Source organism: Monodon monoceros, unplaced genomic scaffold (assembly GCF_005190385.1).
Source record: "Monodon monoceros isolate NGI ecotype Baffin Bay Population unplaced genomic scaffold, NGI_Narwhal_1 Super_Scaffold_15, whole genome shotgun sequence".
Taxonomy (NCBI): domain Eukaryota; kingdom Metazoa; phylum Chordata; class Mammalia; order Artiodactyla; family Monodontidae; genus Monodon; species Monodon monoceros.
The window spans coordinates 221,293-237,626 of NW_021703771.1; the positions used below are offsets into that span (position 1 = coordinate 221,293).

Sequence of the window (16,334 nt, forward strand, 5' to 3'; positions counted from 1 at the left end):
GAAATCTGAAAGTTTATTGAAGATTTAACTCCCCAGATGTGTGTTTACACTTCTAGGGGCAGATGAGACCCAAAGCCATAGATATATTCCAGGATTCATAAAGCTAGAAACACTTGTTTTATCTTTCCCAGGAGATATTTATTTACATCTTAAAGGGTAAAAACCCAGGGCTCTTCCCCTTCTTTTTCCAAGGAGAATTTGTTTATTGTAGGGAGCGAAGGTAACTCTTGTTTCCTTGAAAGATGAGGGGACAGCCATTCATCTCCTATATAAGCTCCAGATTCATATTTTGTGGGTTCCTTTCCTACAGAACGACAACCACCCTCCTACTATGTGTAGGCCTGTCCACTGCCTCTTTTTGCATCATCCCTGAACCGGGAAAATTTTGGGGGGAAAGAACAAATAAGGTAATTTCTGTAAGTAACAATAATCTGTACCTGTCCCAGTAACAACTTTCAGTATAATACAATGAATAGAGATAGTAAACATGTATCACCAGGCACTATCTTAAGTGCTTTACGTGAATTAACTCTTTTATTCCTCATTACAATACTATGAGTTAGGTACTCCTATTTTTCCTATGTTAAGATGGAGCACTGAGACACAGAGATAACAAGTAAGTTGCCCAAAGGCTCCTAACTAGTAAATAGCAGAGGCAGGATTTGAACCCGAAGAGTCTAGCTCTAGAAGCTGTGCTCTAAATACCATGCCACACTTCCTCTAATCAATAATCTTTCTCATTGACTATTTATGATTCACACTAAACCACAGTATCCACTGTGTCTAGAGACCTCTTATTCAGTCATATCCAACGACTTCCTCTCACAGTTGAAAATAATTTTACAGATGGTCTCCAGCTTATGATAGTTCACATTAAGATTTTTCAACTTTACGATGGTGTGAAAGTAATATGCATTCAGTAGAAACTATAGTTCGCATTTTGAATTTTGATCTTTTCCCGGGCTGGCGACATGCAGTACACTCCTCTCTTGTGATGCTGGGCCGTGGCAGCGAGCCACAGCTCCCAGGCAGCCATGTGATCACCAGGGTGACAACTCACAACCATTCTGTACCCAGACAACCATTCTGTTTTTCAGTTTCAGTACAGTATTCAATAAATTACATGAGGTATTCAACACTTCATTATAAAAGGATTTGTGTTAGATGATTTTGCCCAACTATTGGGTAATAGTGTTCTGAGCACGTTTAAAGTAGGCTGGGCTAAACTAAGATGTACAGTAGGTGAGATGTATTAAATGCACTTTCAACTTACAATATTTTCACCTTACAATGGGTTTATCAGGACATGGTCCCTTTGTAAGTTGAGTAAGATCTATATAAAGAAATTGTCTTTCTGCCTAGTCTTTGTGGGTCCTGAAAGTATACATGTAGCTGTTTAATGCTTAAAATAAAACACTCTCTCATCAAGATAATTCTGCCGATTTTGAATGGGCTACATGTAGGCCATAAGTATTCATGTGTTGATGGCCACAGGCTAAACTTGAGTTCATTTGATAGTCCCCATTTCTACCACATTGATTAAGATAAAATTGTCTCATATCTGAATAGCTTTCAGTATTTTCTGAACAAAAGTTTCATACTTTCTTCCTCAGCTCCTCCTGGAGAAGTCTCTATGTATCTTGTCATGGGACTAGCAGGAAACAGGATAATTGAAGAGAGTTTAATAAAGCATTTATTTACAAAGGAGTAGGTAGTATTGGAAGAAACTCACAAAGGCTGGTTCAGTAACCTAGTGCCAGGAAGAATTAGGAGTTATTGCCACCCCTTGGACTGAAGGGCAAGAGAGGGTCACCAGAACCCCGAGGGAGAGGCTGTGGTTGTCACATAGGGTTGCCCTTGGAGTTGTGACCTATAGGAGAGGAACAAAACCAATAAATGGCAACCCAGCAAAAAGGAAGCTGGAGGGATAAATACCCCAAACCCATTCTCCTCTCATTACTGTAGCTCCACTGGTGCCTCTGGTTAGACAGACCCAAGCTGAAACCAGATGGGGAGGGAGCCTTTGGTATAGTTCATAAAAGTCAGCCTCCTAGGACAAAAAGCACAGTGAAGAAGGAGGGAAAGCCAATCATGAGAAACAGGAAATATCAAGCACATTCTGGGATAAAAGAGACTCATATGAACTCTTCCCTATCTGTTCTTTGCAAAGGAAATTTCTCCTTTAAAAAGCAGTTTCTCATTCATTAGTTACATGTGTTAAAGGGCAAGATGTACACAATTACGGCCTTCTCTGCAATCAGCAGTCACAACAAAGCTATCATGTGCCTTGAGCCTTGTGCCAAGGACAGGAAGCCCTGGAGATGCAGGCTGCATCAGAGGACACGCTGTGCAGGTGGAGATCCCGGAAGATAAGTAGGATTACAGGAGAACAGCCCGAGGCCACCAAGATGGAGCAACCAAATGAGATGGAGAAACTAAACTCTGTCCCAGGTAAACCTTATTCAGCCAAGGTGAAGATTAAGATTAAGGCTGAAAGATATAGAAGATTAAAGTTTACTAAGCACAAATTCTGTTATGGGTTATTTCATTTGAAGACGCGAACTATGAAATTTCTGGTTAAAAGCTGGCTGTGGTTTGCCTATTTTTATAGCATGTCTGATAAAGAAAGTTTGGTGAATACTAATGGTGATAAGGAAATAAACTTACAGCAAGGACTAAATGGACAGGTCTCCCAGCTTCCGCATTCCCCCATCACCTCCACCCGCCACACACACACAAAGTCTATTTATTATCCATACAACAGCACAAGTGATTCTTTTGCCGTATAAGTCAGATCGTGTTACTTTTCTGCTTAAAATTCTCTAGTGTTTCCCCATTTTATTTGCAATATAATCCAGACCTTACCAAATCAACAAAGCCCTACTAGAATTTTCCAAACCATGCATCATGCTCATTTATGGATCATGAAATAAGGTTCCCCAGAAACCCACAAGTGAGGTCTCTCCTTATTTTCTTCAAATGCAAAAGTCACATACCCAGAGAGAACTTTTCTGACTACCCCATAGAAAGTAGGCCCATCAACATTTTCACTCTCTTTTTTCTTACCCTACTTTACTTTTCTCCAAGGCTTTTATTATCAAATGAGATATCATGTATTTATTTGTTTGTTTCATCCCTTGCTTTACTGAAATGTAAGCTTCGTGAGAACAAAGACTTTACCGTATTCACTACTGTATCGCCATGCCTAGAATAATGGGGGCTCAAAAGTTTGTTGATGATGAATGGATGGATGGGGAGAGGGATGATGTAATAAGATGGCCTTGAGGAAATAATATGCTAAGAGGACTCTGGAGCTAACAGATGACCCAGTTTCCTTCTAGAAAAACCAGCTTGCCTGTCACGTCCCCCTGCTGTACACCCCAAACACACATATAGACACACACCTCCCTCACTGCCGCCTGCAGGACTCTGCCTACTGTTAGCAACATCAGGAGAGGCAAGGCTTCAGCCAGGTGGCAGTGGGGAGAAGAGTGTGGAGTGAGTATTTGTGTGATTATCTGCTTTGCCCTGCCTAGATTGAAGGCTTTAAAGTGATGCCGAGAAGCAGGATTGTCTACAGACCCTAGAATCTGGCTTTGAAGGCTATACCAGCTAAAGGCTTCACTGTGGTCAGCAAGAGTCCCCAGCTAGCTCAGATCCTTAGCACCAACCCTCATCTCTTAAATTTTATCAGACTCTCATTTCAGCCTGCCTTATCCACAAATCCAACCTTTATTCCATTTTTCCTTCAGAAATCCCATTACTCTGATTAAATATGTGGCAGTTTTAATAATTCAGCAACCAGAAAACAATTAATTTCATAGTATATGCAATATTTTTAAGTCTTAAAAGAGAAAAAAACATGTTTATTTCTTAAAGCAACCATATAGCATTGCTTATTAACAAGACATCACATCAAAATCAGTTGTTTTCAAAATAAATGAATGAGTCCACTCCATTTGCAAGAGCGCTGGCCCTTGTGACCCAGGACCCTCTACCCCCAGCTTTTGCTGCCCCTTCGCCACAGATTGGCCTCCTGGGGATCCTGCCTGTCCTTAAAAGGAAGGAGGCAATGACCACCATTCTCCAGATAGCAAGGCCGAGGATTAACACAGAAAGGCAGATGGAGGATTGGCCCAGAGCACACTGATTGGAGGCCCAGCAACTCCACAGAGTTTTGAAGAATAAGAGGCACCCTTAGAAAAATCAAGGGCTTCTCTTCCTAAGCCTACTAGTGGCTGCGGCGGCAGCAAATGTTGGCCTCATTGGCAAGGTCCAGGCCATGTGCAGTGCCATCGTGGAGATCGTGAAGCCCAATGACGAGAAGCCTGACGAGTTTGAGTCGGGCTTCTCCCAGGCCCTCCTAGAGCTGGAGATGAACTGGGACCTCAAGGCCTAGCTGCGGGAGCTGAATATCACGGCCACCAAGAAAATTGAAGGTGGTGGTGGTCAGAAAGCTATCATAATCTTTGTTCCCTTTCCTCAACTGAAATCTTTCCAGAAAATCCAGGTCCGGCTAGTGCGTGAGTTGGAGAAGAAGTTCAGTGGGAAGCAAGTTGTCTTTATCACTCAGAGGAGAATTCTGCCTAAGCCAACTCGAAAAAGCCGTACAAAAAATAAGCAAAAGCGTCCCAGGAGCCGCACTCTGACAGCCATGCATGACGCCATCCTGGAGGACCTGGTTTTCCCAAGTGAGATTGTGGTCAAGAGAATCCGCGTGAAGCTGGATGGCAGCCGACTCATAAAGGTTCAATTGGATAAAGCACAGCAGAACAATGTGGAACACAAGGTTGAAACATTTTCTGGCATCTATAAGAAGCTCACGGGTAAGGATGTTAATTTTGAATTCCCAGAGTTTCAGTCATAAACAAAAATGACTAAATAAGATATTATTCACAATTTTTTAAAAAGCAAGGACTTATTCATTCATTCATTCATTCAACAAACATTTATTTGCCAAATATCAGCAGTCTAACACATACCAGTTATAGTTCTAAGCACTGGGGTAAAATGATGAGCAAGATAGACCAGGTGTCTACCTTCATGGAGCTTATGTTCTAGTGGGAGGGAAAGGAAAATAAATAGGAAACCAAAAAGTAGGTAAGCCAATAACCAAATAGAATCCTGTTAGAGAGTGATAACCGGTGCAGGAAGTAACCTGAAGTAAGGAGGGAGAGAGTGAATGAGCACCTGGGCTTGGGTTGGGTGAGGTGAGAGGTGCTTTAGTGGAAGGGACCATGGAAAGCCTCTGAGTAGTGACAGCTCTGGTGAGTGATGACAAGCGGCCACCATGCATAGGTCTGAAGAAGAAACATCCTGGCAACAGGAACAGCAAATGCAAAGTCTCTGAAGTAGGAACAATCTTAAGTGTTAGAGAAAAAGACCAAGATAGCTACAGCCTGGTGAGCAAGGCAGGGAGTTGAAGGAAACAAGGTCAGGGGGACAGCAGGTCCCAGATCAAATATACACACATAAATATGTGTGGTTAATGTCGTTGTGAAACAATGTAAATGCTGAAATCATTCTTAAAGGAGAGGCTCTACAATGTAAAAAAATTAATAACCATCAAGGTGAAAATGCCAATTGATACTCATGAAAAAACTGGGAAAGAACAGAAGATTATATAGGAAGTAAGAAGGAAATTGTTCATCCTATATAAGGAAATGTCAGCATATGTGATGTTATTCTTGATTTTGAGGAAGAAAGAAAAGTAACTGATTTCTGAACATTTACAGATAAGAAAAAATAATGCCGAAATAAATCTCTATTCATCTAGAAAGAGAAAAGACAGAGAGCTCAAAAGAAGCTGACATAAATAAGACCAAACATCTGTGATCACAGTAAATGACAAGTGGGTCAAAAATCAACAGTAATTACTTAGAGAACGAACATATGGTTACAAGGGGAGGAAGGATGGGAGGAAGGGATAGTTAGGGCATATGGGATCGACATGCACACAATGCTATATTTAAAATGGATAACCAACAAGGACCTACTGTAGAGCACAGGGAACTCTGCTCAATGTTATGTGGCAGCCTGGATGGGAGGGGAGTGTGGGGGAGAATGGATACATGTATATGTATGGCTGAATCGCTTTGCTGTGCACCTGATACTATCACAACATTGTTCATCAGCTATACTCCAATATAAAATTAAAAGTTTTAAAAAAACCAATTAACGTAAAAAAATCAACTGTTAATAATCAGCAAGCATAATTTTAAATTATAAAGAAATATTAATGATTATAAGGCATTAAACAGAACAAAACTACATAATATATTGAGTTATTAATTAGTTCAAAATGAAGTATAACTTTCACTAAAACTTATATTACAAATAGTATAACATTTAAATAGATAAACAAATATTAGACTTATATGGTAATATAATTAAAACAAAGGTGAAATTTCGGATCAGTACAGGGAGGATGGATTATTTGATCAACAGTGAGACAACTGGTTAACCATTGGGAAAAAAATAAAAGTAAAGCCAATATAAACCCCAAATGCATTAATTAAATCATATAAATACCAAAACTTAGAAGGATTTTTTTATGTTTGAAGTATTGAACACCTTTCCAAATGTGACATCGAACTCAGAAGTCATAAAAGAAAAAAATGGATACCTTTGATGATATTTAGAAATACTGAGTAAGAAAACTGCAAACAAAGACAAATGACAAACTGGGGAAAACATTGTAATTTATAACATGATCAACTACTTCCCTTAATATATAACAAATAAGAAAAGATAAATAATCCAACAGAAAAATGTAAAAAGCCTAGAACAGAGATTCATAAAACAGCCCTTAGAAGTAGGAAATGACACCTACCTTCTTAAAAAGAAAAAATAAGTTAAAACTGCACTGAAAGGCTTCCCTGGTGGCGCAGTGGTTGAGAGTCCACCTGGCGATGCAGGAGACGCGGGTTCGTGCCCCGGTCCGGGAAGATCCCACATGCCGCGGAGCGGCTGTGCCCGTGGGCCATGGCCGCTGAGCCTGCGCGTCCGGAGCCTGTGCTCCGCAACGGGAGAGGCCACAACAGTGAGAGGCCCACGTACCAAAAAAAAAAAAAACAAAAAACCTGCACTGAAATCCTATTTTTTAAAACCAATAAAATTGTCAAAGATCTAAACATTTGATACCTCACACTTCCTTAGTCTCCCTAGATGGGGAGCCTCTTGTTCCGTCTTGCTCTGCCCCCGCCCACTCCAGAGTACAAAGTGCATAACAGAACCTCAACAAGTAGTTCTTTAATTGACTCTCTAATGAAGAAAAGGAGCTCATGGAAGAGTTTGAAGATGATTGATGGAATTAATATTACTTGTTGGAATTCCAGAAATCCTAAAGGTGTTTGTCCGACTGGTCCCCCAGATCTAGTCTCTCTCTACTCTAACCTCTGCCCACTCTACCATGAGAATTACCTTTTAAAATCTCAGAGATCATTAAGTCTGTCATGCTAACAAATATTTGATATTGTTTAAATATAATGAGCATATGTGTATATAATTCAGTAGAAACTATTTTTGTTTTAATTTCATGCCTATAGGGTAAAATCCAAAGCAGGAGGTCATTTTACATTCTGATTCCAAATGTTTTCAGTCTCATCTCTTGTCATACCACTTGGACCCCTCTTGTCTTCCACCAGGTTCTCTCAATTCTAATCAATCCAGACTCTATTCTCCAGATTAATTATGCACTTCTACATCCCTAATCCTTTGGAATTTCCTCTGCTAGAAAGGTTCTTCCTTTGAGTCCCACCCATTGGACCACTTATCAAAACTCTTGTCTTCAAGGTCCAGTTCAGTTGTGGAAGCTTTCATCTCCATACACCTGGTTCAACACCCTGGTCAGAATTTATCACATCTCCCTCTGTGTTTCCATAGCCCTTTTTTTATAAAAAAGGGATTTCTCCTCTAGCTTTGAAATTTTCTGATTGCCTTTTTGCTCATTGTGGCTACTTTTCATTTATTCAACATTTATTGATTCATTCAAAAATATCTATTCAGTGCCTACTATATTCTAGGTGCTAGGTAATTAGAAAAAAATAAAATCCTCTAAGTCCTCCTGAAGCTTAGATTCAAGTCATGAGTTAAGTTTTGAGTTCCTTGAGTGTCACTATCATTTTCCCCAGCACCAAACACCAGGCCCTTCCTGCATGGAGTAGGTATTCAAAAGCTACACCTGCCTGTTCTCCCTTTCCCATGAATAACTGTTTCTCTGCAGTTAATGAAAAGTTTTGTTGACTGAAGCATGCCGATAGATTGTAGAGATTGTCTAACTATTATGAAGGAATCTAAATTATTCAATAGAAAATACTGCTGCCTTAACAAATAGCAGTTAACCCACCCATGATAGCAGTCACCTGGAGTACTTTTTTTTTTATCACTAGAAATAATGGTTTGTTTCATCATGAAATGGTGATGCCTGTGGAGTCTTTACTATTTACCAGGTATCATTGGAGGGCTTTCTGTATTCATCCATTTAACTGTATCAACAACTCTAAGAAGTATTGTTATCTCTTTTTTTTTATAGATGTGGAATCTGAGAAAAATCACTTGCCCCAAATCACATAGCTGGTAAAAGACGGAGCTGGCATTTGAACTCAGGCAGCCTGGCTCCTAAGCCTGTGCTCTTATCCACTACATCTTAAGGGCATAGAAAATAAGATTCTTTTCCAAATTCAATAGACTTAAATGACTTACAGATGATTATGAGTGCAAGAAGACTGTTAACACTAGTGGTTTTCACTTCTCTTAAGCTCTTTTATTTGTAAGAAATAGATATATATCCAATTTACCTGAAAGAATATAAGATGAGGCGGGATGGTAATATAAGTTCACACATACATGTGTGAATGAAAAATGTTGCTGCCATATCAGTAAACAAAGGATGTTGCAGCCATCACATTGCAGCCTCCCCAGGTGAGCCCTGATGGAACTCAGGATGGAAACAGGATGCCCCACATCAAGCAGTCAGCTGCTGCAGCCACCCCCGACAGTGCACCCTGAGGAGACTCAGGATGAGAAAACACAGGATACTGGCCCCAGATAGCTGAGGTGCATGTCAAAGGAATGATTTCAATAAGCCCAGACTCTTGCATTTTCCCATTCACAGAAAAATGCTAAATTCACTAACTTGAGATGTCTGGTTTATCTTAAATTAACAGTAATCTTTTGATATTCCAACTACCTGTTTTTTGTTGCAAAATTCCTATATACCCTGGCTCTCCCCTTACCTTTTGGGAGCAGTCCCTCACAGTGATCTGAGAGGCTGCCTCCTGGGCTTGAAGTCCTCAGAAAATCCACCAAATAAAACATAATTCTCAACTTTTAGGTTGTGCATTTTTTTCAGTCAACACACGGAAACCCTGGAAAGGCAGGAAGCATTTGGAATCAGACTCATAGGACCAGAAACTAGAAGGTCATTCTGATCCCTAAGCTCCCCTGTGGACCTGAGAACAAGAACTTCATAAATGTTCTTTACTCTAGTGTTCCACTATTAACCTGTCTGCTCCTGTGTGTCCCCTTCTCTTTCTGTTATCAACTAGTATTCTTTTCATTCTCCTCAGTTAAATTCCTGAGAAGAATCTGGTTGCATCAACTCAAAATGATGTAGAGCTCTCCTTTTGTCCCTGGCCAGTCCTGGAGGACTCGCCTGCTGTGGATCTACCCCTGAGCCCAGTTCCCTCTCAGTCAACCAAGGGCAGGCCAGAAGGAGGGAGAGGACAGGGTCACTTCATTCAAAACACTTATGCTAAAGCAAGGCCTAGGCTCAGGTAGCTTCCCTAAAATAGTGCTTTGTGTGTGGCAGACACTCACTGCCATGCTTGATATAAGAATCAAGAACATGTGGTGATTATCTCTAATATAAAGAGAGATGTATAGAATTATATGTTTAATAAAATACTATATGTAGAAGCTTTATAAATTCTCACCTGAATTATTGCAGTTGCCTGCCCACCATGTTCTTCTCCCCACCCTAAACTCCACATTATCTATTCTCCACACAGAAGCCCTCTAAAGTGTATCAGATTATCTCAAAACCTGACATGGCCTCCTCACCTCTCTTCAAGTAAAGACAAGAGCCCAGATGATGGCCTAAAAATGACCATTGGGTAGTCAACATTCTCCTTCTCATTTCACTGCCTGCAGATCCCCCGCTTCATTCTGTCCAGCAAACTGTTTCTCACACATACCAAGCACACTCCCACCCCAGAGGCTTTGCCCTGGTTTATTCTGCCTGGAATGCAATAATATTCCAAGTAGCCCTCACTCTTCCTGTCTTTGTGCAAATCACACCATTTCGGTAGGGCCTACCCTGGCCACTTTATGTAAAACTGCAATCATCCCCCACATCTCCAGCTTCCCATCTCCCTTTACCCTGTTCTATTTTTTCCCCGTAATACTTAATGGTATCTGACACACTTTAATTTATTATATTTATTATTTGCCTTTTTCTGGTAGCATATAAGTTCCACAAGGTCAGAAATTTTATTTTCTTTGTTTAGTAAAATATCTTCTTCACTAAAACAGTACCTAGCACTTTTGTTGAATATGCACCCAACAAAATGTTTGTTGAATGAATTAATGAAATTGCCACTAATTATGTAAGGTGTAATCCATCCTATTTTCTATACCTAAGAGCTTTGATACATTTCCATTATGATCTTGAGCTTTTCGGTGAGTGCTGAACTTTAAATCCATGTGGGTTGGGGATTTTATTTGACCCAAGAAAAATTCAGTAGAGTTGGAGAAAGTGAAGTTCAACTTCTCTATCTATTCAACTTCTATTCTTCTAGAAGTACACTTTTCTATCTAATAGTAGCTAGCAAAGATAACTTGTTTGTTCATGTTTGGAAATCTTTCTAAAATAGTGTAGAATCTGCTGTCAGTGTGCCTACCAATAGCAGCATTTTCTATTTTGATGGAATGGAATATCTGCAAAATGTGAGGGCTGGCATGTCTCTACCACAAATAAAGTGCTAGCTTTTTTGATATCTACTGTGATCACTGAGGCTTTTTTGTTTAGGTTCAGGTTCACAGCTACAGATTTGGGTTGGGATTGCCAGAAGGCTGACTACTGAATAAGCAGTGTCACTATATTTAGAATGTAAATGGTAGTTTACAAAAATAGAATATCTGTTTTTGCTACCTTACTTGACTCTATGTTTTTAGGATTCATTTGGGATTAAAAGAATTTGAGAGTATATGAATATTTTTGTTACAATCTAAGGGTTTCTATAAGTTTGGAAACTATAAATATTATAAATTTTTTCATGGCAAAACCTCATATTTATTTATGCCTCTAACCTTTGGGTAGTCTTCATGAAACTCCCTATTTGAGTTAGCTTGTAGATGCTGATTTCAGGTATAAGAATGCTATAAGGCATATTATTGATAATTAAATGATGGCACTTATCCCAACTCAAGGTAAGGAATCCAAATAAGTTGCCTAGTAGAATTTAGATGTCATCCTACAAGAAACTGAAAGAGCCTAGTGAGTTCTGATCATTGAAAATTCTGGTCAGAAATAGTCCTCTGATTTATTAAAATATTACTTTGTATAACTGTATCTCATAATATTTCATCTCAGAATGAGGAACTTCTAAATTATGAAAAAAATAATAATTTCTCCTTCAAGGTATAAAGTACTTAGCAAATCTTCAGAATAAAAGACACTGTGCAAACATTGGACATTACGATCATTATGTTATTTCACAATGTTCTAAATATAATACTTCTTTGTTGTACTAGGAAGAAATACAGAACTTAGCATACTCACCAAGTACAAAGAGGAGAACTGTACATCTTTAATTCCTATACCAGGAATTAGCAATTCAAATTTGCTTGAAAAACTGAAAATTAGCTTATACCTAAATTTCAATGACTTCATCCTCATTTATTGAATGTTCTAGGGAGGATTAAGTATAGATCTTGCTCAGTTTACAATGGGGTTACATCCCAATAAGCCTATTGTAAATTTAAAATATCATAAGTCAAAAATACATTTAATATACCTCCTAGCAAATATCATAGCTTAGCCTAGCATAGCTTAAACATGCTCAGAACATTTACATTAACATTTAGTTGGGCATAATCATCTAACACAAAGCCTATTTTATAATAAGTTGTTAAATATCTCATGTAATTTATTGACTACTGTACTGAAAGTGAAAGACGGTTGTCTAGGTACAGAATGTCTGGGTACAGAATAAGTGTATCAGTTGTTTACCCTCTGATCACTTAGCTGACTGGGAGCTGTGGCTCGCTGCGCAGAATCATGAAAGATATTGTACTGAACATCACTAGCCTGGGGAAAGATCAAAATTCAAACTTTGAAGTACAGTTTCTACCAACTGCATATTGCTTTGTCACTATTGTAAAGCTGAAAAACCTTACTATGAAACATTGTAAATCGGGGACCATATGTATCTTTAATCTTTAAGCATGAGTCAAAGGAACAACTTTCTAGGGTATTTAAAACCAAATCTATGGAAAGTTGACAAATTTGGTCCAGTCACATGATGTATTGAACCTAGATTTTTATGTTTACTTCTACCCCAAACACCTATAAATTTTAAATAGTTAAACCCATAGGGACAGCAGAGAACAGAAGATGCAACATAAGAGAGAAGAGGGGAAATATCAAAAGAAAATAAAAAGAGAAAGAGAGAACTGAGACAAATATCTAGGATAATGGTGAATAAACATCCCAAAATGGCTGTTCAAAATTTCTAAGAAGCAACCAGTTCAAGTTGGATCAAGAAAACAAAAGGTGATATTACATGACAATTTTATTCAATTAGAGGAAGAAAAGAAAAGAAAAGAGAAGGTATCACCTGGGGGGATAGAAGTAAATATCTGTTGTGTGAACTATTCAGATCTTTTTTTCAGTTTATAGGTAAAATTTAGGGATTGATTGGTGATTGAATAATGGAAAAAAACAGAAACAAAACACTAACTCTAAACAATACCAACTCGGGAAATACAAGAAGTGTAAACATAGTATACTATATAGATTAACTGTAAATAATAGTTACATAATAATATAAACACAGATCATTAATTGAACTCAAAAAAGTAATAATAAACTTTTTGGAGGTGTGAGACATGGAGAAGTATTTATCTGAATACGTGTGTGTGTGTGTGTGTGTGTGTGTGTGAGAAAGAGACAGAGAGACAGAGACAGAGACAGAGACAGAGAGAGAGAGAGAGAGAGAGAGAGGAAGAGAGCAAAATCATCTTCCTTAGTAGAAAAGCAATAGGTTATGTCTAAAACTAAAAACCTTAAGAAGCATGTTACCTACAAATACTAAAGTAAATAACAAAAGAAACAGCTAAAAGAATTGAAAGTGGTTGTTTCAGTGGTTGTTTTATCATCTCGATAATCAAAGTGAAAAAATATCAAGAGGGGCAGGGGTCTACCTTTTTATATAAATCTGTAATACCATTAGAAATGTATTTATTAATTAAGATAAATTTAAAATTGGGACTTCCCTGGTGGTGCAGTGGTTAAGCATCCAGCTGCCAATGCAGGGGACACAGGTTCAAGCCCTGGTCCGGGAAGATCCCACATGCCTCAGAGCAACTAAGCCCATGTGCTACGACTACTGAGCCCATGTGCTGTGACTACTGAAGCCTGCACACCTAGAGCCTGTGCTCTGCAACAAGAGAAGCCACCACAATAAGAAGCCCACACACTGTAATGAAGAGTAGTTCCCACTCACCGCAACTAGAGAAAAAGCCTGCACACAGCAAGGAGGACCCAATGCAGCCAAAAACAAACAAACAAAAAATATAAATTTAAAATTAATTAAAAAGCTAAGTGAAAAATGCAACATGCAGAGAATTACATATGCATAATTTTTATGCATCTATTGAGATGATCATATGATTTTCAATCTTTGATATGGTGTATTATATTGATTGATTTTCTTTTTGTTGTTTTTAATTTAATTTTTATTTTATATTGGTATAGAGTTGATTTACAATGTTGTGCTAGTTTCAGGTGTACAGCAAAGTAATTTAGTTATACATATACATATATCCATTCTTTTTCAGATTCTTTTCCCATATAGGTTATCACAGAACATTGAATATAGTTCCCTGTGCTATACAATATGAGTTGTTGTTGATTATCTATTTTATATACAGTAGTGTGTATATCTTAATCCCAAACTCCTAATTTATCCCTCCCCACACCCCAACTTTGGTAACCATAAGTTTGTCTTAGAGTCCATGAGTCTGTTTCTGTTTTGTAAATAAGTTCATTTGTGTCATCTTTTTAGTTTCCGCATATAAGCGATATCATACGATATTTCCCTTTCTCTGTCTGACTTACTTCATTTAGTATGATAATCTCTAGGTCCAACCATGTTGCTGCAAATGGCATTATTTCATTCTTTTTTATGACTGAGTAATATGCCATTGTATATATGTACCACGTCTTCTTTATCCATTCCTCTGTTGATGGACATTTAGGTTGCTTCCATGTCTTGGCTATTGTAAATAGTGCTGCTATGAACTTTGGGGTGCATGTATCTGTTTGAATTATGGTTTTCTCCAGATATATGCCCAGGAATGGGATTGCAGGATCATATGGTAACTCTATTTTTAGTTTTTTAAGGAACCTTCATACTGTCTCCCATAGTGGTTGTACCAATTTACATTCCCACCAACAGTGCAAGAAGGTTCCCTTTTCTCCACACCCTCTCCAGCACTTATTGTTTGTAGGCTTTTTGATGATGGCCATTCTGACCAGGGTGAGGGGATACCCCATTGTAGTTTTGATTTGCATTTCTCTAATAATTAGTAATGTTGAGCATCTTTTCATGTGCATTTTGGCCATCTGTATGTCTTCTTTGGAGAAATGTTTATTTAGATCTTCTGCCCATTTTTTGATTGAGTTTTTTGGTTTTTTGATATTGAGTTACATGAGCTGTTTGTATATTTTGGAGATTAATCCCTTGTTGGGCGCTTCATTTGCAAATATTTCCTCCTATTCTGTGGGTTGTCTTTTCATTTTGTCTATGGTTTCCTTTACTGTGCAAAAGCTTTTAAATTTAATTAGGTCCCATTTGTTTATTTTTGTTTTTATTTCCATTACTCTAGGAGGTGGATCCAAAAAGATGCTGCTGCAATTTATGTCAAAGAGTGTTCTGCCTATGCTTTCTTCTAGGAGTTTTATAGTATCCAGTCTTACATTTAGGACTTTAATCCATTTTGGGTGTATTTTTGTGTATGGTGTTAGAGAATGTTCTAATTTCATTCTTTTACATGTTGCTGTCCAGTTTACTAGCATGATTTATTGAAGAAACTGTCTTTTCTCCATTGTATATTCTTGTCTCCTTTGTTGTAGATTAATTGACCATAGGTACATGGGTTTATTTCTGGGCTTTCTATCCTGTTCCTTTGATCTATATATTTCTGTTTTTATGCCTGTACCACACCAGAATAAACTCATTTGGTCATGATGTATGATGTTTTCAATATTGCTAAATTCAGTTTTCTAATACTTTGTTAAGGATTTTTGCATTACACCTATGTCCATGAGGGCTATTAGAGTTTAGTTTTCTTTAATGTCTTTATCAGTAAATGATTTGAGACATTCTCTCCTTTATTTTCTGGAAGAGTTCATGTAGAATTAGTATTATTTCATCCTTAAATCAAATAGTTGGTAGGATTCACCAGTGAAGCCATCTGGGCCTAGGGTCTCTTGTGTAGAACAGTATTTCACTGCAAGTTCTATGGTTTTTAATAGTCATAGAACTATTCAGATCTTCTGTTTCCTCTTGTGTGAACTTTGGTTGTTTGTAACTTCAAGAGAATTTGCCTAATTCATCTAACTTTTCAAATTTATTGGTACACAATTATTCATGATATTCCTTTATTATTTTATAGTTCTGCAGGAACTATAGCAATGTTTCTTATTTCATTCCTAATGTTGGTAAGTAATCTTTTCTCTTTCTTGTTTTTCTTGTTAGCCTGGCTACAGATTTATCAGTTTTACTGACATTCTACTGATTTTTCTTTATTTTTTTCTCCTTTCTATTTCACTAATTCCCTCTCTTATTTTTCCTTCCTTATGTTTACTTTGGGCTTAATTTGTTCCTTTTATCTAGTTTCTTAACACTGAAGCTTGGATCTTTGATTTGAGACATTTTTTTCTTTTCTAATACAGACATCTACTGCTATAATTTTTCCATAAATTACAGTTTGGGTTATACCCACAAATCTTGAAGTGTTATGTTTTCATTTCGTTTCATTCAGTCCAAAATATTTTATAATCTTAAATGTCATATCTTCTTTGACCCATGTTTTATTTAGGGTATATA

The 16,334-nt window shown here is 37.8% G+C and overlaps 1 pseudogene; it reads left to right on the plus strand.

Moving 5' to 3' along the window:
* Positions 1 to 4,282: 4,282 nt before the first annotated feature.
* On the plus strand, positions 4,283 to 4,867 carry LOC114896257 (annotated as a pseudogene).
* Positions 4,868 to 16,334: the final 11,467 nt, after the last annotated feature.